General features: G+C 43.0%; 1 protein-coding gene across 1 annotated transcript in view; it reads left to right on the plus strand.

The window, feature by feature from the left end:
• Positions 1-19,309: 19,309 nt before the first annotated feature.
• Positions 19,310-25,816, plus strand: part of GRB2 (growth factor receptor bound protein 2) — a 78,220-nt gene continuing 71,713 nt past the window's right edge. The window contains exon 1 of the mRNA XM_003417261.4: positions 19,310-19,424. The gene's annotated coding sequence lies outside the window, so the exon portion shown is untranslated. The remainder of the gene's footprint in view (positions 19,425-25,816) is intronic.

The raw sequence follows: 25,816 nt of genomic DNA on the forward strand, positions 1-25,816 counted from the left end.
CCTGTATATCTTTATTGGACTGAAGTTCAGATCTCTTGGCAGTTGTAGTAATAAGCTCTCAGTTTACACGCCATCTTTCCTTTGGGTTTTTTTTTTTTTAAACCAATGATCTCCCCTCTTCCTAGGACATCCCTGTGAAGTGGGCTGCAGATTTAGTAACATCACATCCGTATCCTAGAAGGCAGAAATGTGCAACAACCAGGCTAAGTGGTTTTGCTCAGGATCACAGATCACACAATAAATGCGCTGTGGGCTGAAGCCGAAAATAAACCCCAAGCTTGTCATTCATCACTCCCTTCTCACAGCAGGAGAGATTTAAGCTGCCTTTCCATTGCCCTCTAGATTGCACGGGGAAAACAAAGGAGGGGCACGTTATTTAGGGAGGGGAGGCCTGCTGCACACACCCCCGGGGATCCCAGCTGATTCAAACGTGCCATGCCAGCTTCTAGACTAGAAGGGAAAATCCAAGCTAAACTTGAAGGTACAGTATGCAACCTTGTTTTCTTTATCCTTCATGCACAACCAGGCTATTCCAGGCTTCCAGATGGGCACCTTGGCTAAAGATGTCCATACGCAGGACACAGATTTTAAAACTGGACAAAGTATGATTAAGACAAAATCTACCTGACTGGGGAAAAACAAAAGTTAAATAAGAAAAAATATACATGGCAGTTGCCAGCATGGTTAATGTAATTGTTCACTGAATTAGACATGTAAAAAATATTGAATTGGCAAATGTTACAGCAATTAAAAAAAGAAATAAAAAACAGAGAAAAAAATATACAACAAACTTTAGTATTATTTTCAGCATTTTTTTTAATGCCAGTTGTTCAACACAGCTCGTAATTGTCAAGTTAAGAATGATACATAAGTGGCCCTCTACGGAGAAAAATTATGTTCCTTAAAGATGAAAGTATGAATTTTTCTCTATAAAATGCATTCACAACGGAGGTGATATCGCCCCCAAGGAGGAGAAAATTGGTTCTTGCAAGATGAAAATACCTTAGATATTATGATAATTTGTGGCCCTCCAAAGCTCAACTCTATCTGATGAAATCTTATTCCTTGTATTAAATGTCTCTCATTAAGGAAAATTTAAATTTTATTTAACTTTTCTCCTTGGGGAGACAACAATGAAAAAAGAAAAAAAAAAGGTTTAAAACACTGCTCTAAAACCGTGAGCAAGAGGGAGAGGTGATATACGGACGGGAACTCTCTGCACTTTCTGTGCAATTTTTCTGTACCTAAAACTGCTCTAAAAAATAAAGCCTATTAAAACAAAAACAAAACATTGCTCTATGAGAAGGCTCGGTTTCCTCAAAGACAGCCCCCCATCAGCCACGGTACATCTTTAGCTCCGATCTTTTCTAAAATTCTTAATTATTTATTGGGAGTCAGATTTCCCAGGTGAAGTTATTAGAATCACGGCAGTTCCGCACAACCCAGAAGTTGGCATCCTGTTGGGATTTATTGGATAGGGATGGGTGAATACCAGGAATTAAGGTGTCGTGGCTCAGGCTTACCTGTGTTTCTTGGTCACGTGGCTTGCTCAAGTGGATGCTTCTGTTTGTTCTTGGTTAATTCCAAGAGTGTTATGAATGCAAATTTTGAAGAAGAAGGTTGGAGAAATTTCTTTTTTATTTTGTTCTAGTGCCAACATTGAATCACTGTGACCCTCATTGTTTAAAAAGGAGTTGTTAGATGCCGCTGAGTCGGCTCTGACTTATAGCATCCTTATATCTAACAAAGCGCAATGTTGTCCAGTCCTGTACCATCCTCACAATCATTGCTATGTTTGAGTCCCTTGTTGTAGCTACTGTATCACTCAATATTACTGATGGTCTCCCTCTTTTTCGATGACACTCTACCAAGTATGATGTCCAAAGTAAGTCAGATGAAGTCTCACCATCCTCACTTCTAAGAATCATTCTGGCTGTACTTCCTCCAAACAGGTTTGTTCATTCTTCTGGAAGTCCATGGTGTACTTAATATTCTTTGCCAACATCACAATTCAAATGTGTCAATTCTTCTTCATCTTCCTTTTTCATTGTCCATAAAATTGAGTGTTGTTGTTCTTAGTTGCCATCCCATCAATTCAGACTCATGGTGACTCCATGTGTGCAGAGTAGAGCTGCTCCACAGGGTTTTCAAGGCTGTGATCTTTTGGAAGAAGATCACCAGGCCTGTCTTCCAAGGCACCTCCGGGTGGGTTCTAATACCAACATTTCAGCTAGTAGTTGAATGCTTAACCAATTGCCCCACCCAGGAGCTCCTATAAAATTGAGTAGATGTCCAAAAATACTTTACACTGAACAGAACCTGCAGAGATAGAACCCAACCCTGCTGCTGCTATTCAAAGGCAACCTGCCTCACTCAGAAGCTTGTCTGAAGAGAGAGGTTGTTGAACCCTGAGACTAGAGAAGGACAAGAACCTTCATTTGATCAAATGAGAGAATGCAATTGAAAATGCTTTTGAATGCAAAGCATATAAAGTATATTCTTATAAGCGCTCCCCCTAACAGTTTAAATAAGCTCCTCGAAGGAACCCATTAAAACCTATTGCCGTTAAGTCAATTCTGACTCATTGCGACCCCATGTGTTACAGAGTAGAACTGCTCTGTAAGGTCTTCTTGGCTGAAATCTTTACAGAAGCAGTTTGCCAGGCCTCTGGGTGGGTTTGAACCACCAACCTTTAGGTCGGCAGCCAATTGCAAACTGCTTGCACCACCCAGGGGCCTTACTTGAAGGAAGGCAGGTTTATTTAAGGACGATTATGAAATCTCTGCTTCCATTTCCACCACAAAACGTGGGAATAATTGATGGCTGTTTATTAAAACACTTTTCTATCTTTGGGTGACAGGGGCTTTGTGAGGGTGTGTAATATATTATCAGCTGTTACTCCACCTGGCCTTTTCCAGCCTCGTCTCAAATTGCTGGCTGCCCAGTTATTTTTCATTGCAATCCTGTCCTTTCTTCTCCTGTCCATAGAAACTACCAGTAACTCAGGGGCTTCTCCTTTCATGGGTCCTCCAAGATTCTCAACAGCTTTGCTCTGAGCCCAAGCGAAACCAGAAATAGGACCAGTGTGTCTACTGGTGGCATCTTCTAACTCAAACCAAAAGGATTCTCTTTCCATCTGAATACTGCTTCAGACGCATCCCACTGAGAGGGTCCTCACCCGGGGGTCTTGCTGTGGGGGATCACTGGCCCCATACTTTGATAAATTGGCTAGCTTATCATTCTCCGGAATCATCTCCTACATAAAAAGGCACCCGCGCTGCCGACCCAACAGAGCACTGCTATAAGGCAAAGAACGTGCATTCAATGTGTTTCATCACTTTAGTGCTGTTTAGGGGTTTGGTTGACAAAGGAATTGGTGAGAAAGTTCCTAATATGTTTGATGGAGTTTAACACTTCATTCTTCTTAGAGATACTGAGGCAGTATGTTGTGGGGGTGACAAGCTCAGGCTTCTCAGCCGGAACTGAGTTTGAATTCCAGATCTGATACTTACTGGCAGTGGGATCTCTCTAAGGTTTGGTTTCCTCACCTGTAGAAACTGGATAATCATGGAACTCCTCACTGGCTTGTTAAATGAGATATTGAGATCACGAATAGATAATACCGAGTCCGCTGCATAGTACCTATAAACCAAAACAAAACAAAACAAAAAATCAGTTGCCATTGAGTCAATTCTGACTCATGACTATCCCACGTGTGTGTTTTCAGAGTAGAACTGCACTCCAGAGGGTATTCAATGGCTGTGACCTTTGGGATCTTCTGAGGACTCATTGGGTGGATTTGAACAACCAACCTTTTGGTTAGTAGTCAAGTGCTTAACCATTTGCCCCAACCAGGGACTTCTGGGTATTTGTAAGTGGTCTATAAAAGGTGGATGTGGTCTTTGTGATTATAAGTGATTTGGAGAGCTGAATAAGAAAGAGAAACCTGATTTGGAAGAGAAGGAGCTAAATTAAATTCCACATAAAATTTTACATAACCTTAGGTTTAAAAAAAAAATCATATTTATTTTAGAATAGGTAATACATGCACACAGATAATCCAAAAGATACAAAAAGATCCACAGTGAAAAATAGGTCTTCCTCCCACCCTATCCTTTATCTCCTCCTTCCTCTCCCCAGAGGCAACTAATATTACAAGTTTCCTGAGTGTCCTTCTAGAAATTTTCATTAATTTGAAAAGCTACTTCTGAGGAAAATTAGTTTTTGAAGAACCGTGATGGGAGTACTTGTCTGAAATGTTTTGCTATGCATTAGGCAGAACATTTTGATAATAATAACAATAAAAAGAGAACAGCTGCCCGTGTGTTCTTGTCGGAGCCCAAACTGAGGGAGTATTTGACAGCATATTTTAGCTCTCTGCAGCCTGAGCTGGAGCTGACAACGTCTTTCTCACTATATGAGGTACATGGGCTCAAAAAAGCAATATGATTCAGAAGGAGGAGCCAAAGTTCCCAAAGCAGAGAGCCCCTCACCAGGAGCTGCCTGGCTTTGTTGACGGAGAATGTCAGGGCAGGGTGAAACCAGGCTGAGAGATCTGAACTCTGGACTGTGGCTTCATTCCCAGCATTCCCCATTTGCCAAGCCCACATTTCCAACATTCTCCTGGGGCTTAGGTTCTCTCCTTTCCTCCTGGACAGAGCTCTTTAGGGTCACATAGCTTCCCCTTCAGCTGCTGGAGGGCCCAGGGCACAGGCTTGGGGAGACAATGATGAGAGGCCATGTTTCCCAAGTTTTCCTTCTGGCCCTTTGGGGCCCAGTTTCTGTTCTGTAAAATGCACAGATCTTATCTTTATCCAGGATGGACTTGGCAAATTTAACCCTGCTCCACTCGTAAGATGCACCTGTTGACTGGATAAACAGGGCTATTTGTTGCCATCCTCCTAATAGAGTAGAACTGTGTGTATATATAGAGCTAAGAGAGCTTGCTCACTTGCCTCCAATCTTCTGCCAAACAAGCAGGTATCAATTATCCCAACTGCAGGAGATTTCAAGATCTCAGCAACACGTTCCAGTGCTTAACTCTCCTTAGGTCAAAAAGTTCCTACTTGGATCTAACCTGAATTCACTAAGCTGGAATTTGTCCAGCAGACACAATAAATAAGGGAAACGGTGGTGATCATCTTCCAAGTATTGAAGACAAGACGCTCATTAACTCTTTCTCCCCTTCATTTTTTTAAAACTTTTTTTAATGTGATAAAACTTACCATTTTAACCTTTTTAAGTGTACAATTCGATGGCATTTAGTACATTCACAATGTTATGTAACCATCACTACTATGTATTTCCAGAACTTTCTCATCACCCAAACTCTGTACCCATTAAGCAATGACTTCCCTCTTCCCCCCACCTCTAGTCTACTTTCTGTCTCTAGGGATTTGCCTGTTCTAGGTATTTCATGTAGATGGAATCACACACAGGTTGTCTTTTTTGTGACTGGCTTCTTTCACTCAGCATAATGTTTTCGAGGTTCATCCATTCTTCCTTTAATTCTAAATGAAAATCCATCCAAGTTCTTACACTTTCCATTTGCCTTCACGGTCTAACCCCTCAGTAACTCCTGTGGTTTAGGTCCGTGTCCTCGCCTTTTGTGGCCTCCAAACCAGGCCAGAGGCCAGAGAAGACTTTCCCCGTGCAGAATACCAGGAAGGACCCCTGACATGGCATTATTTACTGTTTTTCACTTCCTTTGCATCCTTCATGCCTTCAGAGCTGCTTGCCTGATTCATTTTCAGCTCATGTGTACATAAGCACAGCTATATAAAGCAAAAGGTTTTCCCCATCTGACATACTTAAATAGCAGAGTGAGTGAGTAATAATGCTCCCTTCTGGCTTCTAGGCAGTTCTGGTATTTATATTGATGTTAGCACACAATGCTTGTAGAGGTTTAATTTTCCTAAAGCCCAAACACTCATGTCAATTTGGGAGAGGACAGAGATTTGATTTCTGGAGCACAGCCAAAGATTTGGGAACGAGGTTGATTCCTAGACCCACAAAGGGGAGATTTTGAAGCAAGATGCTTTATTTCTTTGGCACACAAGAGCAGAAGAATAGAGCAGAGCTTAGTAAACTTCCAGAAGCTTTGTAATTAGATGAAGTTTCATAAAACACTCAGCTAGACAAAAAAGAAGAGATTGGAAAAATCAAAAAGCATTAGAATTGACTTGCAAGCAATGCTATCCTCTCTTTCAAGTAAAATGAACCCAATGAAAGCAAGTAAATGTCCATTATTGACAATTTCTCAAGCATCCTGCTGTTATTATGGATGAAGACTCTAAGGCTTAGTAAAGTTAAATGAGATGGTATGCCAAACAGCTAGCAAAGGGCCTAAAATGGTCAAGTCGGTCCCTGAATCATGGTGACCCCATGCACAACAAAATTAAACGCTGCCCACTACTGCGCCATCTCCATGATTGGTTGCAGATCAGACCACTGTGATCCGTAGGGTTTTCACTGGTTGATTTTCAGAAGTAGATCACCAGGCCTTTTTTCCTAGTCTGTCTTAGTCTGGAAGCTCCGCTGAAACCTGTTCAGCATTATAGCACAAACCTCCACTGACAAAGGGGTGGTAGTGGCTGCGCATAAGGTACATTGGCAGGTAATTGAACCTGAGTCTCTCGCATGGAAGGCAAGAATTCTACCGATGAACCACCCCGCCCCATAAAACACAGCAGGTACTCGTTACAAGTTAGATCTCTTCCTAACTGTATTGCTGAAAGCAAGAAGGGTTAAAGGCATAATTGAGTTGAGATTATTCTTGTTGCTTATTAAAATCCTTAATTACACTGTCATATGAAAACCAGCCAGTAAATGGCATCTGCTAACACCAAAATTTTGGGTTTTCATTACGCCACGCTACCTCACCTTCTCCTGTGGTCAGGCTGCTCAGGGGAGGGCTAGTTCCTGGAGACACCCTGGTTTAGGTACCCTGCCACCTTGGAAAGGGTTCTGGGGTGGCGTTGTATCCCTGCAGTCAGTCTTATTCCTCTTGGTCCTGACTGACAATTATCTTCCGTGTCCAGACTCAGTAATCATAATAATAATAGGCAGTGTTTCTTAAGATCTTACTGTGGGCCAGGCTCAGAGTTAAAAGTGCTACGTCCATTATTGCATTTAGGCTCCTGAGCTAAAATGTTCAGACATTGAGGATCACTGCCAGCTAGGAAGACACCAGAAACCTTGCTAGTGAACTCTCCAAATCTGAAAAAGTTTACAAAGTGAGGAGAGAAAAGTTTCACAACTCTCTGACCCCGGGCCCTGAAGTCCAAATAGTAGTCTATTAGAGACAGAAGGTGTGTTCCACGCAGGAAGGCAGAGAAAATGCAGCTTCTGAGTTCATTAAATACATGCGAAAATAGCACTTCAGTTCTTTTGTAACAACAAAGAATTGAAAACTGTGGTTAGCAAAGATTTCGGGGTTAGCGAGGGTGAGGAGGGAGGGTAGTCTTGTTCACTCCTGATTTCTCGTTGGTTCCAATGAAGGAGGGTTTCCCTCGTATAAGATCCAACTCAGTATTTCCTCTCCGCTTCATTGCTGGGACCTGGTGAACAACAATGGTTCCTGGCACTCTTAAGAGTGGCAAGTCCCGGCAGCGAGGTCAAATCCATTTTTGGAGCCAAAAGGACAGCATTCCTTTACAGTTAGTTCTCCAACTCCTTCCAAGGAAGCTCTTGCCTGTCTACAGTGACATCTAACGGCAACAGAAGGGAGTTACCCCGTTTCACGGTGGATGGAAGAACTGCCCTGCTTCTGCCAGCAGAAGCGTCTTGATCCTTTCCCTCACTAATTGCCCTGTGGTTGAGAAGGGTTGACAACATGAGCAAGTTGAAGTTCTTACACTTGCTAATTAAAACTGTGCGTTATGCTTTCATATAAAACACAAAACCACTGAGTATATTTGGATGTACCCAAGCGCCTGACCTTGGCAGGGATTGTCCTGAATTCTGAATGAGTTGTTTGTCTTACAGGACGACAGCCTACAGAAGTGAGAAGTTTCTTCTCTAGATGGGCATTAAGACTTCATAGAGATGACAGTAATAATCTACAGTTTTGAGATCATTGGATGATTGGGAATATACCAAAACCAAACGGGTTGCTGATGAGTTGATTCTGACTCATATTGACCCTACAGGACAGAGTAGAACTGCCCCATAGAGTTCCCAAGGCTGTAAATCTTTAAGGAAGCAGACTGTTACCTCTTTCTCCTGAGGAACTGCTGGTGGGTTTGAACTGTTGACCTTTCGGTTAGCATCCAAGTGTTTAACAACTGTGCCACCAGGGCTTCTTGACTGTAAATACAGATATGCTCAAAAGACAACAGCTAAAAGATGTGGCTTGATAAATTTTTTTTTTTTTAATTGTACTTTAGATGAAGGTTTACAGAGCAGATTAGTTTCTCATTAAACAGTTGATACACATATTGTTTTGGGACATTGGTTGCCAATGCCATGACATGTCAACATTCTCCGCTTCTCAATCTTGGGTTCCCCATCACCAGCTTTCCTATCTCTTCCTGCCTTCTCTTCCTTGCCCCTGGGCTGGTGTGCCCCTTTAGTCTCGTTTTGTTTCCTAGGACTGCCTAATCTTTGACTGAAGGGTGAACCTCAGAAGTGACTTCAGTACTGAGTTAAAAGGGTGTCTGGGGGCCACACTTTTGGGGTTTCTCCAGTCTCTGTCAGACCAGTAAGTCTGGCCTTTTTTTGTGAATTTGAATTTTGTTCTACATTTTTCTCCTGCTCTGTCCAGGACCCTCTATTGTGATCCCTATCAGAGCAGTTAGTGATGGTAGCCAGGCACCATCTAGTTGTGCTGGACTCAGTCTGGTAGAGGCTGTGGTAGTTGTAGTCCATTAGTCCTTTGCACTAATCTTTTCTTTGTTCTTTGGTTTTCTTCATTCTCCCTTGCTCCAGATTGGGTGAGACCAGTGGAGTGTCTTAGATGGCCGCTCACAAGCTTTTAAGACCCCAGGCACTACTCGCCAAAGTAGAACGTAGAACATTTTCTTTATAAACTATGTTATGCCAACTGAGCTAGAAATTCCCCAAGACCATGGGGCTTGATGAGTTTTTAAGAACAATGGGCACGGATCCATGTGAGAGTAAGACTAGGAAGGAGAAAACTGAAATGTGAACAACCATTTTGCAACACTTTTAATATGTCTTATCTTTAGTTTTTCATGACAACTCTGCTTTGAGATGTATTATTACCCCCCATTTTTTCCAGAGGGACAAATTAAGGTACAAAGAGGTGACATGACGTATTAGAGATTACACAGCCAGTTAGCTGAAATGCTTACCGTGAAATCCTCTCTCCTACATATCACATGGGGCAGTCCAACTCTGTCCTATAGGTCGTTACGAGTCAGAATCGATTCAAAGGCAACAGGTTTGGTTTTGGTTTGGAAAGACTAATTGGAGTCTCTGGGTTGTACAAATGGTCAATGGGCTCTCAACTGCTAACCAAAAGGTTGAGGATTTGAGTCTTTTTAGAGTCACCCTGGGAGGTAAGGCCTGGGGATCTTCTGGAAGTTCACAGCCTCGAAAACCCTATGGAGCACAGTTCTACTCTGCACATATGGGGTCTCCATGAGTCAGAATTGACTTGATGGCAGCTGGTTTTATACTTGCTGCTTGCACTTCCTTTCTTCCCATCTTCTCACTTTCCCCCATGCTTTCTTTTCCTCCCTCAAGTCAGACTTTCACCTACCACTCTACTGAAATTGTTCTTTTAAAGTCACCACCAATGTCCATCTTGTCAAATTCAATGGTTGCTTCTCAGTACTCATCTTATACATCCTCCTTAGTAACCACTGAATGAGCTGACTACCCCCTCCTTCTTGAAACACTTAATTTCCCCATTCATAAAATGGGCAGTCATGATATCTACCGTATCTGGCTGTTCTCTACCATATATGGTTGTTGTGAGGGCTAAATGAGATCATGTGTATAAAGCTTTAAATTTCTCCTGGCCCCAAATTAGTGCTCAATACCTGCTGTTGTTGTGTGCTGTCAAGCTGATTCTGACTCACACCAACCCTATATGACAGAGTAGAACTGCCCCACAGGTTTTCCTAGGCTGTAATATTTATGGGAGCAGATTACCAGGTCTTTTATCCCTTGGAGTCACTGGGTAGGTTTAAACTGTCAATCTTTTGGTTAGCAGCCAATCTCTTAAGCATTGTGCCACCAGGGCTCCTTTCAACACCTGCTGGTTACTCTTTAATATTTTCATCTTTCAAAGGGAGAATGGGTCCATGTTACACGTGTCTGGTTAAAACTCAGTTTGTAAAAAATAAAAAAGTAAGTGCCTGGGGTCTTAAAAGCTTGTAAGCAGCCATTCAAGGCAAAACAATTGGTCTCTGTTCACCTGGAGCAAGAGATGAAGACGGATAGTCAGGAATAGGAGGATATGGAATTTGCGGCTAATTGCCTCCATGAACAACTGCATCCTTTGCCATGAGACCAGAAGAACTAGATGGTGCCCGGCTACCATTTTTGAACATTCTGATCAAAGATTCTGTAGAAGAATCCTGATGCAAAGGGGGAAAATGAAGAACAGAAGTTCAAATTCTCACAGACTCCAGACTTTCTGCAGCCATGGAGGGTGGATGAATCCCTAAAACTATGGCCCTGAGATAATTTTTAAACCTTAATCCAAAAATATCCCCTGATGTCTTCTTAAAACCAAACAATAGTTTAGCTTAACTAGTAAAAAAGATCTGCCTTAGGCTTTTTTAAGAACTATCTACATGGGATCAAATTGACAACAGTAACTCAAAAGATTAGATAGGAACCTTAGGGGCAGTGTGTTTATGTTAATGAGGGAGGAACAACTCAGAAAAGGAGGGTGAGAATGGTTGCACAACTTGAAGAATGTAATCAATGTCACTGAATGGTACCCGTAGAAATTGTTAAAAAAAAAAAAAAAAAGAGAATGTTGACAGATTGTGATAATGTAACTAATGTCACTGAAGAGTTTGTGTAGAAATTGTCAAATGGGAACCTAACTTGCTGTATAAATTTTCACCAAAAACTCAATAGAATATTATTAAAAGATGATAAAAAAAAAATAAAAATAAAACAAAAAAAAGCAAAAGACATCGAGGGCTCTGATGGATTCAAAATGGGAGCTGTTAAGGGAGCATCTCTTATGCAGAGACGCTTATTCTTATTTTTGAAATATAATAAAACCAACATTGGAGAAGCTTCCTGGTACAAAGTTGCTAATGCTTCTTCCTTGCAGGGTTAGGGAGAGTGGGAAATTTCCACACTTTGGATGCCTCAGTCATGCTTTAGCTCACAGCCAAAATGGAATTGACTTCGTCTCCTTAATGATCAGGATGTGCCCTAATGAAACAGATGTGGAGACCAAAACAGAAAGAATGGAGAAGAGCCAGTCTCCCCTAAACTTGATCCTGGCATTGCTACAGAGAGCTGTTGGGACCAGAGTCCATTTTCTTACCTGGGCTCCTATTTTTATTTATTTGCACTGTGGCACTAGGAAGTGCCACCCAGCCAGACCCTGACCACACCAAGGCACTTTACTGACATTTCTCAGTGGCAGAAAGCACAAGATCCCAGGGAGTGAACTGGGCTGTGTCCCCAAGGTCTCCTCCTCCCCCACAGCAATTCATATTCTGATTCCGGTAAGCTAGGACACATTGGGAAGATCCGGGAATTCCCAAGACTCAATTATTCAGTAAGCATTGTCTCTCAAAGTATGGTCCATCTGCTTATTTAAAATGCATATTTCTGGGCCCTACCTCAGACCTGATGACTTGAATATCTCTGGGACCCTGGAACCTGCATTTTAAACAGGTCCCCAGGTGATTCTCTTGTATACTAAAATTTGAGAACTGTTCCATTAGAGGAGAGTTGTTGATCTTTTCCTCCATTTAAAAAACTTGCTCATAGGTCTCAAGGGGCTTCAACCAGGCTCTATTGGCATGCTAGCTATTCTTTAAGACAACTCAGATGCCACCTCCTCCATGAAGCCTTCCTGGACTCTCCATTCCCAAGTTAACTGTCTCTCCCTTAACACTGAGTCACAGTGCTCCTAAAGCACCTGTCATGGGTATCACATTATTTGGGGTCAGGTTTTTATCATCACTGTTAGTTTATAATGTTTGTGAGGATACCGACTTGTTAACAAATCACCTTCGTATCTGTCTGCTGCTGTCCCTAGTTTCAAAACTTGCACAGTGTTAACGCTTAATAAAAAAAAGTTGAATAAATGAATAATATTTGATAAAACTGACTTTGGGAATGACCAAATAGAAAAAAGAGATCGATATGAAAGAAATTACAAAATTTTAACTGGTTAAGGTATCATACCACCACCCATCTGTCAGTTTGTTGTATTGTGGTAGCTTACGTGTTGCTGTGAGGCTGGAAGCTACGCCACTGGTAATTCCAATACCAGCAGGGTCACCGATGGTAGACAGGTTTCAGTGGAACGTCCAAACTAAGAGAGACTAGGAGGAAGGATTTGGCAGATCTATGTCTGAGAATTAGCCAATGAAAACCTCAAAGATCACAACAGAAGATTACCTGATACAGTGCTTGAAGATGGCACAGACCAAGCAACATTTCGTTGTGTTATACGTAAGGTTGCCATGAGTCAAAGCTGACTCAATGGCACGTAACAACTTTATTATAATGGTTAATGCATAAGAAAAACAGAAGTTGACCAACATTTTAGGAAACGATAGGATACCTTAGCATTAATGTCTTTTAGTGATACTCAGGAAGGTCAAGGAGTTCTAGTTGTCGCCATCATACAGACCTCTTTGTTTCTCTTTTCTCTTCTTTCCCTTTCTCCATTCCTTTTTTCAGCCTTTTTTAATCTATTCTTTGTCTCCCTTACTCTTCCATTTCCCCTTCCTTCTATCCCTCCGTAATGCCTTAGTCTAGCCAATCGTTAGGTAGCCAAATATTTATTGGGGTGTACTTTTGCCAGGCATTAGGCTAGGTGTGGGGAGCCAAGAAAAACAAGATCTGGCCCCTGTCCTTGAGGAACTCAGAGCATAAAGGAGGAGAAGAACAAGTAAGTAGATGAGCAGCATACAGCCTATGAGAAGAGTGATGATGGAGTATGCCAAGAGTGCTGTGGAGTGACCAGAGCATTGGAGAAGGCTTCCTAGAGGAGTTTGCACCTAATCTGAATGTTGAAGGACAGACAGAGCCAAGTAAAGATGGTAAGAAGTGGGGAGAAGAGGCATTCCAGCCCCAAGAAACAGTATGTACAAAAATGTGGAGGTAAGAGAATTATGTGAAGAAGAACATGGCATCAGGATTGGAGGAAGACTTATTAACAATCTGTGATATGCAGAGTACACAACCTTGCTTGCTGGAAGTGAAAAGGACTTGAAGCGCTTACTACAGATCAAGGACTACAGCCTTCAGTATGTTTTGCACCTCAACATAAAGAAAACGAAAATCCTCACAACTTGTCCAATAAGCAAAATCATGATAAATGGAGGAAAGATTGAAGTTGTCAAGGGTTTCATTTTATTTGAATCCAAGTCAGCGCCCATGGAAGCAGCAGTCAAGAATTCAAACAACGAATTGCATTGGGGAAATCTGCTGCAAAAGAAGACATCTTTCAAGTGTTAAAAAGCAAAGACATTACTTTTGAGGACTAAGGTGTGCCTGACCCAAGCCATGGTATTTTCAATTGCCTCGTATGCACACGAAATCTGGACAATGAACAAGGAAGACTGAAGAAGGATTGATGCATTCGAGTGATGGTGTTGGTGAAGAATGTTGACTATACCATGGACTGCCAGGAGAATGAACAAATGTGACCTGGAAGAAGTATAGCCAGAATGTTCCTTAGAAGCAAGGATGCCAAGACTTTGTCTTATCTACTTTGGACGTGTTATTAGGAGGGACAGTCCCTAGAAAAGGGCATCATGCTTGGTAAAGTAGAGGGTCAGCAAAAAAGAGGAATACCCTCAATGAGATGGACTGACCTAATGGCTGCAACAATGAGCTCAAGCATAACAACAATCATGAGGATGGCGCAAGACCAGGCAGTGTTTCATTCTGTTGTACATGGGGTTGCTATGAGTTGGAACCAGCTCGATGGCACCTAACAACAAGAGAATTACAGAGTTATTTGGGAAACTATAAGTAGTTTGGAAGAGCAGGAACAAAGAGTTCAAAGTGAGGTGGCTGAGTTGAGGTTGGAGTTTTTGACAGGGGCCCAGCTGTGGAGGGCCTTATGGAGAATGCTAAGGTCTTTGAACCTGATCTGTGACCTCCTGTTTTGCTTTGTGTTTTAGAAAGCCCACTCTGGCTGCAATGTAGATAACGACCTGGAGGGATAGGCTGATCAGTTAGGAGGCCATAGTGCTGACTTAAGAAGGCTGATTATGTGGACTTGGTCAGGCGACAGAAATGGAGTAGGACACTGAGGACAGGAAGTCAGGGGACTTGGTGTCCCTAATGTGGGGCTAAGTATCAAAGGCGACCCTCAAAGCCTGAGAGGTGTACGAAGCTTTGGCTCCCAACTTGAGAAAAGGAAATTCTAGATTAGTATTTCCAGGTCAATGGGATAAGTGGGAGTAGAGTTTCAAACGACCAGGTTTAGACTGTCCTTGGCTGTCTGGTTCCTCCCACAGAGAAAAGCTCAGAAATGTGCCTGAGATGGTCTTGAGCCTACTTCTAGGGGAGAAGGTTAGATGTAAGGCTAATTGTATACAGGCCTCCAAAAAAAAAAAAAAAAAAAAAATTGCGGTGGAGCAAATTTTGACTGAGGGCGACCCCATGTGTTGCGGAGTAGAACTGTGCTTCATAGGGTTTTCAATGGCTGACTTTTTGGAAGTAGGTCTTCAAGGCTTTTTTCCTAGCGGCCTCTAGGCCAATGCAAACCACCAACCTTTCACTTTGTAGCCCAGCCTGTTAACCGTTTGTACTACAGACCTTCACAGACCTCCAAGGTAAGTAAATTTCAGGGCAATATCCAGTTTTCACCTCGAGGTGGCAGTACCATAACTCCCAGAAAGCAAAGCAAGATACTCTACCTGTCGACTAAAATGAACCGCAAACCCCAAAGAGAGACTTTTTGATGATTAATTTATGCATTATGAAATAACTGATGTGGCCAGTTTGTAATCAGCAAGCTTCGCAACAGTTATAACAGGTTTTCACATCAGGGCGTGACTTTGACTTCACAGCTTGCTTCTTCCCTCGTTTTCAGAATTTAACGTTGGCGGCCATACGCATTCAAAACACTACTGCCTCTTCTGTGTTTTCTCTGTGGGGAATGATCTCTGGCAATGCTCTCTCAAGCTTCAGAGTCTGCGTCTGCAGAACAATAACAAAAAGTAATGAAAAGATAATGTAGCACTGTTTTTTTTTTTTTTTTTGGTCACCCACAATTGCTCCATTTCAACACAAATATTTTTATTTTTAAATATTCCCTTCCAAATCTGGTCCATATGCATATAATTTTACATAGGAATACTCAGAGACGGTTTTATCAATGCTGCATTTTAAAAGGAAGTACATAACTTTTTTTTTCTGCTCTCTTAGGCATCTAGTCTCTTCTGAGATCTTACTTCCTTAGCTTCAAATACCATCATTGCACAGAAGAGCAGCCACAGGTTTATCTCTAGTCAACCTTCATTCTTCAGCCATCCATCCATGTGTTCATTCATCCATCTACTTAGTCACTCTGTGAATCCTATTTTGTACCAGGCACTGTGCTGGTTGCTGGGAATACAAACATGAAAAGGTGTTTGTCCTGGAGCTTGCAGACCATTAGGGGGCAGGAAAGCAAGCAAATAGTAATAATGCAGTGAAATGAGATGTATGATGGGAATTCTGGAGAAGGAGTCCTAAGGCTGACTTGGAGAACTAAAGAAGGGGAGAAGGCCAACCAGGCAGAGGAAACAGCATGTGCAAAGATAAGGACACTCAGAAGATCTGACACTCTCCGGAAACCACAAAGGGTTTAGTATTGGTGGAGCCTGTGTTGGGGGAAGGGGGGAAGGTTGGGTTGGTTGAGGAAAGGTGGGTGGGGCTGGGGAACAGGGGCCAGATATCAAAAAAACAAGGGCCTCAGAAAGGACTTGAGATACTATCTTGTAGTTGATAAATATCTCAGTTCCAATTGATTTTCCACTCTGCAGCCAGCATGACAAAGAATTTTGAAGTATCTGACCATGGCCCATCTCTGCTTGAATATCCCAGAGAATCAAGTCTCAAGTCTTCAGCAATGCTGAAAAGGCCCCACATGAGCTCTCTGACCTTCAGACATATGCCACGTTCTTCTTCCCTTTGCCTTCTTCTTCGCAGCTAGAACTGGCATCCTTGAGTTCTCTCTTACTGTCTGGCCCTTGCACATGCTGTACCCTCCATCTGGAATACTCGTTCCCTCTTAGACTGGCTAACCAGGGTCTCAGAGCCTCTGCGTGGTGCTAACAGTTAATGCTCTTGGCAGCTAACCAAAAGGTTGGAGATTCAAGTCCACCCAGAGACACCTCAGAAGAAAGGCCTGGTAATCTACGTGATAAAAGTCAGTCACTGAAAACCTATAGAGCAGGTTGAGGATTGCGGTCTCGGGGAACATCTAGATCAATTGGCACAGCATAGTTCATAAAGAAAATGTTCTACATCTTACTTTGGTGAGTAGTGTCTGGGGTCTTAAAAGCCTACAAATGGCCATCTACATATATTGGTCCCATTCCATCTGGAGCAAAGGAGAATGAAGAAAACCAAAGACACAAGGAAAATATTAGTCCAAAGGACTAATGGGCCACATGGACCACTGCCTCCACCAGCCTGAGACCAGAAGAACTGAATGATGCCCAGCTACCACCACTGATTGCTCTGGCAGGGATCACAATAGAGGGTTCCAGACAGAGCAGGAGAAAAATGTGGAACAAATTCAAATTCACAAACGAGATCAGACTTATTGGTCTGACAGAGATTGGAGGAATCCCCAAGACGATGGCCCCTGGACACCCTTTTAACTCAGAACTGAAGCCACTCCCGAAGTTCACTTCTCAGACAAAGATTAAAAAAAAAAACAAACCCAGTGCCGTCAGGCCTATAAAACAAACAGTAACACACGTGAGGAGTATGCGTCTTAGATCAATCAAGTATAGGAGACCAATTGGTCAAAACCTGACCCAAAGCAAAGACAAGAAGTCAGGGACAGAAAACTGGAAGAATGGAAAAGGGGAACCCCAAGAGGAAAATGGGGCAGGGCCGACACACTGCAGGAATTACAATCAATGTCACAAAACAATTTGTGTTTGAATGAGAAACTAATTTGTTCTGTAAACTTCCTCCTAAACTGCATTAAAAAATAAAAATAAAAAAAGAACCTATAGAGCACAGTTCTACTCTGACACACAGGGGGTCATCGTGAGTTGGAATGGACTCTATGGAAATTGGTTAACTGGTTATGGTTTAGTCCTTCCCTTCCATGTCTATTTTTCTGGCCGCCATTCTAGAACAAAGTGTAATAGTGGGGGGGGGGGGGGGGAACATGTGTTTTTGAAACAAGATGGGTTCAGATCTTGGGTCTGCTATATGTGGGTTTCTTTGGGTAAGTTACTAACCTCACTATGCCCCAGTTTCTAAATTTGTAAAATGGGGATATTAACCACTCTATACATGAACTGGGAAACCCTGGTGGCGTAGTGGTTGAGAGTTCCACTGCTAACCAAATGGTTGGCAGTTCGAATCCACCAGGCGCTCGTTGAAAACCGTTTGGGGCAGTTGTACTCTGTCCTATAGGGTTGCTATGAGTGGGAGTCAATTCGACAGCAATGGGTTTATACATGAGCTGTGACTTTAGTACACATCAGGTGCTAAATAGATGGTCCTCTTGTTATTACCATCTCACGTCAGATATCTACTTACAAACCATCAGAGGTTGCACATCACTTAAACCTAAGCTAAGCTTCTTGGCTACTATCTCCTTATTCCTTCCCCAAATCCTGGGCTATGGCCAGTCTGAAATATTGGCTGATCCATCATTTTTCCTCTCTGCTTTCAAATTCCAGCTGAAACACCACCTCCTCCCTGACTACTTCAGCACGAGAACTGTAATGGCTCCCTCCTCAGCAGTCCTATAGGTCGTTCAGTGGTACTTGGTGCCAGCGACTTCGACTTGCAGACTAGGCAACTCTTCTCTAAATCGTAAACTGCTGAAAGCGGAGGTTCTGTCTGGTTCATCTTTTAGCCTGCAGAGTGCATTGCCAGCAGTTGCTGATCAATAAATATCTGGTGAAAGAACAATTCCTCTTCCTTATTTCAATAGGCTTATTTTCTCTATAGAATCAGATGTTTGGTTATTCTCATCACCATGCCATTTTGCCAGTTTCCAGAGAGCACATTCACGTTAGATGTGTTCTGTTGCCTCCTTTAATTGGAATACGCGTTTGGAACTGAAAAGAGGAGTTTTTTCTCCAAGTCTCAGCTTCTGCCACTCCAGGGTACTCACCCGCCTCGTGCAACCATCGAACTACTTAGCATAGCACAGCACAGGACATTCTCTCACGCCTCTGTTCCCGTTGCCTGGGATGCCCTTACCCTGGCGAACTCCTACTCGTCCTCCAAGACTCAGCTCAAACGTCACATCACCTTTTCTGTGAAGGTTTTCTACCGTGGGCTGAATGGTGACCCCTCCTTCCATCCTTTTCCCGTTTTCCGCAATCCCCAAATAATTACAGCAGTGCTTATAGCATTATTTACTTACTTTTGTTCAACTTCTCTAGGCTGTGGATTCCTCGAGGGCCGGATTTTTGTTCGTCATTGTATCTTCTATACTTAGCACATAGTAGGCACACGATTCCATCAAAGTGAACCAGAGCGTTAATTCACCCAACACTGCAGTTTGTATGGACCGGACTCTCAAACATTTCAAGACCTGGTTCTCTATTTGGAGAAGCTTCATACTGCAGGGAGCGTTTTTGTTTTTGTTTTGTTTTGTTTCATTACCTTGGGTTGCTAAAAGGGAAACGGAAAGTGATTACGGTCTGGCAAGAAGTACACCTTCAGGTCTGAGGCGTAATTTACTCGCTCTGGCACCGAGCGGGTTTCAGCGGCCCGGGGGCGGAGCCAGCCCGGTGCCACGGGCTGCGGGGCGGTCTGACGCGTGCGCCCTGGCACGCCGCTCGGCTCCATTCGCGGAGGCCCGGCCGCGGAGGTGCGCTTGCGCTTTGGGCCTCTTCCGCCGGGGGGAGTCTCGCGGGGGCGGTACGCGGCAGTTCTCGCGGGACCCCGACGAGGAGCGGAAGCGAGGCGGCTCTGCTGCTTCTGCGACCCGGCGGCTGTGGGGGTGACGGCGGCGGGAACAGGAGCTGCCCTCGGGGAGTAGCAGCGGGATCGGCGGCCGCTCGCACCGCTCGGAGGGGCCGGTCGGGCTGGAGCGGAGTCGCTGCGCCACGGTGAGTTCGGGCGGCGTCGCTCGGCGCTGCTCCGATGCTTCTTCCTCCCCGCTCGGCAGCGGGAGGCGGCACCCGGCCGGGCCCGGGAGTCCGGGCGGGCGACGAAGGGCGGAATCCCCGAGGCTCCGACTCCATGCTTCCCTTTTTGGGGTGGTTCCTTTCTGGGCACCGTCCTCCCACGGCTTTTGGCTCTGGGCAGAGTCGCGACCCGGGGGAAGGGGCCGGGGGCTCCCTGGGTGCCTCTCGGTTAAATCTAGTGCCTTCATGGTGAGGGTGTGCGCAGATGGGGCCCGGGAGGAGCCGGAGAGGCCCTGGGTGCTAATTCTGTGAGTCAGCCTGACTTCGCCCTGGAGGTGGGGGATCCGGATCAGGCTGCAAGCGCGGGGATGCTCCTGCGACCTGAACGGCCACCACGTCACCATCTCTCGGTGTCTTTGGCCCGAATTTTGCAAGGGAATCCACTAACCCTGTTAGTACCGGGAGCTAGAACGTTTGCTGCCGGAGCCAGTAGAAAATCAAGCCCAACCCGTTGCCGTCGAGTGATTCCGACTCATAGCGACCCTATAGCGAGAGTATAACTGCCCCACAGTGTTTCCAAGGAGCGCCTGGTGGATTCGAACTGCCAACCTTTTGGTTAGCAGCGGAACTATTAACCACTACGCCACCAGGGTTTCCGGAGCCAGTAAGGATGCCCTTTATTTCTATCTCTAACTTTTCGAGCGTCTCTTTAAAAAATATGTCAGGAAAAATAAGCAGCAGTTGGCTGGCACGCTCCGAGGAAAGATTTCGGCCAGAGGGAAGTCCTGGTATTTGTCGTTTGGAACGCTCTGCGTGTATATATAGCTGTAAACTATCTGACTTACGGCTGGTTTAGAAACTTATCCAAGGCTGATTTCAAATGTTATAAAAATGCAATTTGCAGAGGAGCTGAAGTGCACTGGAGGTCTAACTTTGGGTACTGTTGACTCGGAAAAGAGTCAAAGAGACGAGAGAAATTAGCGTTAATCTATTTTGGTTTTCTTGTCTGTCGTGCTTTTTCAGTTATTGCCTTCCGTTTATTGCTGCTTCTCTCACTTGCCCTACAGACGCTAAATGCTTACTTGTGTAATGCAAGTCATTTGCCTCCCCCCCCTTTTTTTCTTCCCTAACCTACTTCCCCTTCCTCTTTCCTCTCCCCTCTCGGTACAGTTTTTCTTTCAAAAGAGGTTTCTGCCGTTGGGCGCAGTTCGTTTTCTCCCTCATTTAAAGATCCCGTTTTCTTGCACGGGAAAACACCCGCTTTCCTGCTTTCATTCCTTTACTTTTAAGCTTCCACTGTGTTCCTTCAGTCAGCCAGCAGGGTTGCTAGAGAGCCGTGTGACACTGGAGTTCTCCCCCTGGGAACTGGTAGGCTCAAAGAATTGAATTCATCAGTAAGCAATCGATACTGCCGCTAGGTCCAGGTGTGGTTTGCTTCTGTTACGTGTGTTTTCGCTTTTCCTTCACTTTATGGTCGTGTTTTTGTGCCCGCTTTTGCTTCTCTTCCTGTGTGTCTTTTATACTTGTGAGGAAGATGGGGTCCATTTGGGGCTTAGATGACTTCTTTATAATTTTTAGTGGGGGTGGTTAATGCTAAAAGATGAAAATCGGTTATAAACCTGTGTTAGAATAAAGATAATGAGAAAAATGTATGGGAATAAAATTTATTCAGACCATTGATAAATCAGTTAAAGCCAAGCCAGTGTGATTGTTGTCAGTTGCCATCAAGTCAGTTCCGACTCACAGCGACTGAACACTGCCGGTCCTGCGCCATCCTCACAATCTCTTTGCTGTGCTTGAGCCCATTGTTGCAGCCACCGTGTCATATAAAAACCAGAAAACCAAACCCCTTGCTGTCGAGTCGATTCCGACCCATAGCGACCCTATAGGGCAGAGTAGAACCGCACCGTAGGGCTTTTAAGGAGTGGCTGGTGGATTCAAACTGTCGACCTTTTAGTTAGCAGCTGTAGCTCTTAACCACTGGGCCACCAGGGTACTTCTTTTTTCTTTATCAGGCTCCTTTCTCTATCTGTTGTAATTAGTCTTTTTTTTTTTTTTTTGCCAAAAAGAAATACCTTGATTTGTTCTGTTGCCCCTTCCGGTGTTTATAATTTATGAATCCCAAGATTAAAAAAAGACATTAATTCTTGTAATCAGCCTTCTTTGATGCCAAAATCAAGCGTTTAAATAAATGTTCGAGACAGTTTACTTCCTCAGCAAGTGTATTCAGATTTGGGAGGCGTACTTTTTAAAATTTTTGAATGGTATTAGTTTTTTTTTTTAATTTGAATGCTATATTAGTTAATGATAACTTTTCAGTGTTTCTTATTATCATGTTGGCTGTGCAGCAAGTGTGTTCTAATTGTTGCGTAAATGAGAAGAGTCACGTATTTTGGAGAAATGGGGTTAATACAGAATTGAAAACCACCATACTCTCCTGAGAGAAATGAAGTTCCCTGACTCCAGAAGTATCCTGCAGCACTACTGAATGACCATTGAGATGCTTTTTTTTTTTCTTAAATTTGTCGAGGCTGCCTTTTTCCCAGTTGTGCCAGTTGAATACGTATTATTTTCACTTTATGCAAAAACATTGTAGTATACTATCAGGAATGCAAATTTTAACATTTGGTTAAGGCACCCTTTTGTAGTACAGCAGCGATTCTCAAAATTTGGTATGCATAAGAATCACCTGGGGAGCTTATTTAAAATCAAGTTTTGGGCCTAAGGCCACTATGTTGTAGAACTCCAGGGGGCACCCCACGGTAAATCAGTCTCTGAATGGGGTGATTTGGTGCAGATGGTCTGTGGGCCCAAACTGTTAGGATGCAGCCCTAAAGTAATGAGAACTGGAGAGTGGCCTAAAATTATTCAACTTACTTACACTTCATGGATATGTATGTATGTATACAATATATAGCCACTTACTCTGTTAGAAGTCTAAGAAGTGACCATAGATGTGATTAGTTTTTATGTATGTAAATATCTGAGCATTGTTAGGACTGTGATGTGGAACAGTTTATTTTTTTTTTTAATAATTTTTATTGTGCTTCAAGTGAAAGTTTACAAATCAAGTCAGTCTCTCACATGAAAACCCATATACACCTTGCTATACCAATTACTCTCCCCCTAAAAAAAAAAAAAAAGTTTTTTTTTTATACCAATTACTCTCCCCCTAAAAAAAAAAAAAAAAAGTTTTTTTTTTTTTTTTTAATGAGACAGCCTGCTCTCTCCCTCCACTCTCTTTTCCTGTCCTTTTCGCCAGCTTCTAACCCCCTCCACCCTCTCATCTCCCCTCCAGGCAGGAGATGCCAACATAGTCTCAAGTGCCCACCTGACCCAAGAACCTCACTCCTCACCAGCATCCCTCTCCAACCCATTGTCCAGTCCAGTCCATGTCTGAAGAGTTGGCTTCAGGAATGGTTCCTGTCCTGGGCCAGCAGAAGGTCTGGGGGTCATGACCACCGGGGCCCTTCCAGTCTCAGTCAGACCATTAAGTCTGGTCTTACGAGAATTTGGGGTCTGCATCCCACTGCTCTCCTGCTCCCTCTGGGGTTCTCTTTTGTGTTCCCTGTCAGGGCAGTCATTGGTTGTAGCTGGCTGGACACCCTCTAGCTCTTCTAGTCTCAGGTTAATGTAGTCTCTGGTTCACATGGCCGTTCCTGTCTCTTGGGCTCATAATCACCTTGTGTCCTTGGTGTTCTTCATTCTCCTTTGATCCAGGTGGGTTGAGACCAACCGATGCATTTTAGATGGCTCCTTGCTAGTATTTAAGACCCCAGATGCCACTCTTCAAAGTGGGATGCAGAATGTTTTGTTAATAGATTTTATTATGCCACTTGACTTAGATGTCCCCTGAAACCATGATCCCCAGACCCCTGCTACGCTGGCCTTCAAAGCATTCAGTTTATTCAGGAAACTTCTTTGCTTTTGGTTTAGTCCAATTGTGCTGACCTCCCCTGTATTGTGTGCTGTCTTTTCCCTTCACCTAAAGTAGTTCTTATCTACTATCTAATTAGTGAATCCCGCTCTTGTAACCACAAAAGAATGTTTTCTCCTCAGTTTGAACTGTTTCTCAAGTTCTTATAATAGTGGTCTTATACAATATTTGTCCTTTTGCAACTGACTAATTTCACTCAGAGTAATGCCTTCCAGGTTCCTCCATGTTATGAAATGTTTCACAGATTCCTCACTGTTCTTTATCGATGCGTAGTATTCCATTGTGTGAATATACCATAATTAATTTATCCGTTCATCTGTTGATGGGTCCCTTGGTTGCTTCCATCTTTTTGCTATTGTAAACAGTGCTGCAATAAACATGGGTGTGCATATATCTGTTCGTGTAAAGGCTCTTATTTCTCTAGGATATATTCCAAGGAGTGGGATTGCTGGATGGTATGGTAGTTCTAGTTCTAGCTTTTTAAGGAAGCGCCAAATTGATTTCCAAAGTGGTTGTACCATTTGACATTCCCACCAGCAGTGTAGAAGTGTTCCAATCTCTCCACAGCCTCTCCAACATTTATTATTTTGTGTTTTTTGGATTAATGCCAGCCTTGTTGGAGTGAGATGAAATCTCATTGTAGTTTTGATGTGCATTTCTCTAGTGGCTAATGATCATGAACATCTCCTCATATATCTGTTAGCTACCTGAATGTCTTCTTTAGTGAAGTGTCTATTCATATCTTTTGCCCATTTTTTAATTGGGTTATTTGTCTTTTTGCAGTTGAGGTTTTGCAGTATCATGTAGATTTTAGAGATCAGGCGCTGCTCAGAAATGTCATAGCTAAAAACTTTTTCCTAGTCTGTAGGTAGTCTTTTTACTCTTTTGGTGAAGTCTTTGGATGAGCGTAAGTGTTTGATTTTTAGGAGCTCCCAGTTATCTGGTTTTTCTTCTATGTTCTTTATAATGTTTTCTATAGGAACAGTTTAATTTTAAAGTTTATACTTAATGCAACCCGGTTACGGTCGAGTCAGTTCCGACTCATAGCAACCCTACTTAATAGGGCTGTTAATTAGCCTATCAGAGGGCTCTTCTGATCCCCTTCTAGACAGAAGGTCTAGATTTACCGTTAGGCCACATGGACTGCTGTTTGAAGAGACTGGTTATGCTAGTTAACGCTTCCTGAGCACTTACTATGCCAGAGACTGTGCTAAGCGTGCATCATTTCTTTCAATGGTCAAAATGACCTTATAAGGTAGATGCTGAAAATACTGAGGATTAGAGAATCTTTAACTGTTTCCCCAGTGCCAACCACCCAGTTATTAAGTGGCAAAGCTGCAATTGAAACTAGATCTAACACCAGAGTATCAGTAAGCCTTTGGGTTTTCATTCTTTCTGACTAGAAAGTAGCACGTACTTACTGTAAAAACAATGAAAATACAATTGAGCTGTATAATGTAGAGTGTGAAAGTATTCTGTGGTCTGACTCCCAGAGATAATCATAGTTAACCTTTAGAACTTTTTTTAGTGCACACTTATATATGTTATTTTGTTTTACAGAAATGGGATAAGCTGTATCTTCTGCAGTTTTTTTCTTTCTTTTTTTTTGACCCTGGTGGCGCAGTGGTTAAGAGCTACTGCTGCTAACCAAAAGGTTTGCAGTTGGAATCCACTGGCTGCCCCTTGGGAGCCCCATGGGGCAGTTCTACCCTGTCCTGTAGGGTTGGAATCGACTTGACAGCAATGGATTTTAACGTATTTTGGTACTTACGTAGAAAGATATTCCAAAGGTACACTTGTGGATACTGGTGAGGTATGTTATGTATTTCGTACACTGTGTTTCAGATTTTTTTTTTATTGTGGTAAATATGCAGGTAAGAAAACATTTGCTATTTCAACCATCTTCACGTCCACAGCAAAGTGACACTAAGTATGTCCATCATGTTGTTCAGCGTGCACATTGTGTTTCTGTCACTGGTTCAGTGAGATAAACCTTGGAAACGGGATTGCTTGACCAAGGGTATACATTTAAAAATTGTCAGTGGGTATTACCAAATTACTCTCCAAGAGATGGACTGATTGATTCTCTGCCAGAATGTACACTCTGTGATGGTTTATTATTACAATTCAGTACCAAGCACACTGTCTGGCATATAATAGCCGCTCAAATATACGTTGACTGAAGCAACACTGGTAGGGTAATTTTTACTTGGCACAGCCACAGAAGTATTGAGTGTACTTGGTCTTTATATTCTATCAAACTATGTCACAAAGCAGTAGTTGCTTGAAACGCGAATTTCAGAACACAGATTTCAAGAGTATTCATCTGTTTAAGCTTTTTCAAAGAAACCTGTGGTAGATAAGTTGGGGTAGCAGCAGAAAAATTTCAGTTAATAAACAAAAATGTTGGAACTATTTTTTTTTTTTGCTGTGGTTG

This window comes from Loxodonta africana, chromosome 18, assembly GCF_030014295.1.
Source record: "Loxodonta africana isolate mLoxAfr1 chromosome 18, mLoxAfr1.hap2, whole genome shotgun sequence".
Lineage (NCBI taxonomy): Eukaryota > Metazoa > Chordata > Mammalia > Proboscidea > Elephantidae > Loxodonta > Loxodonta africana.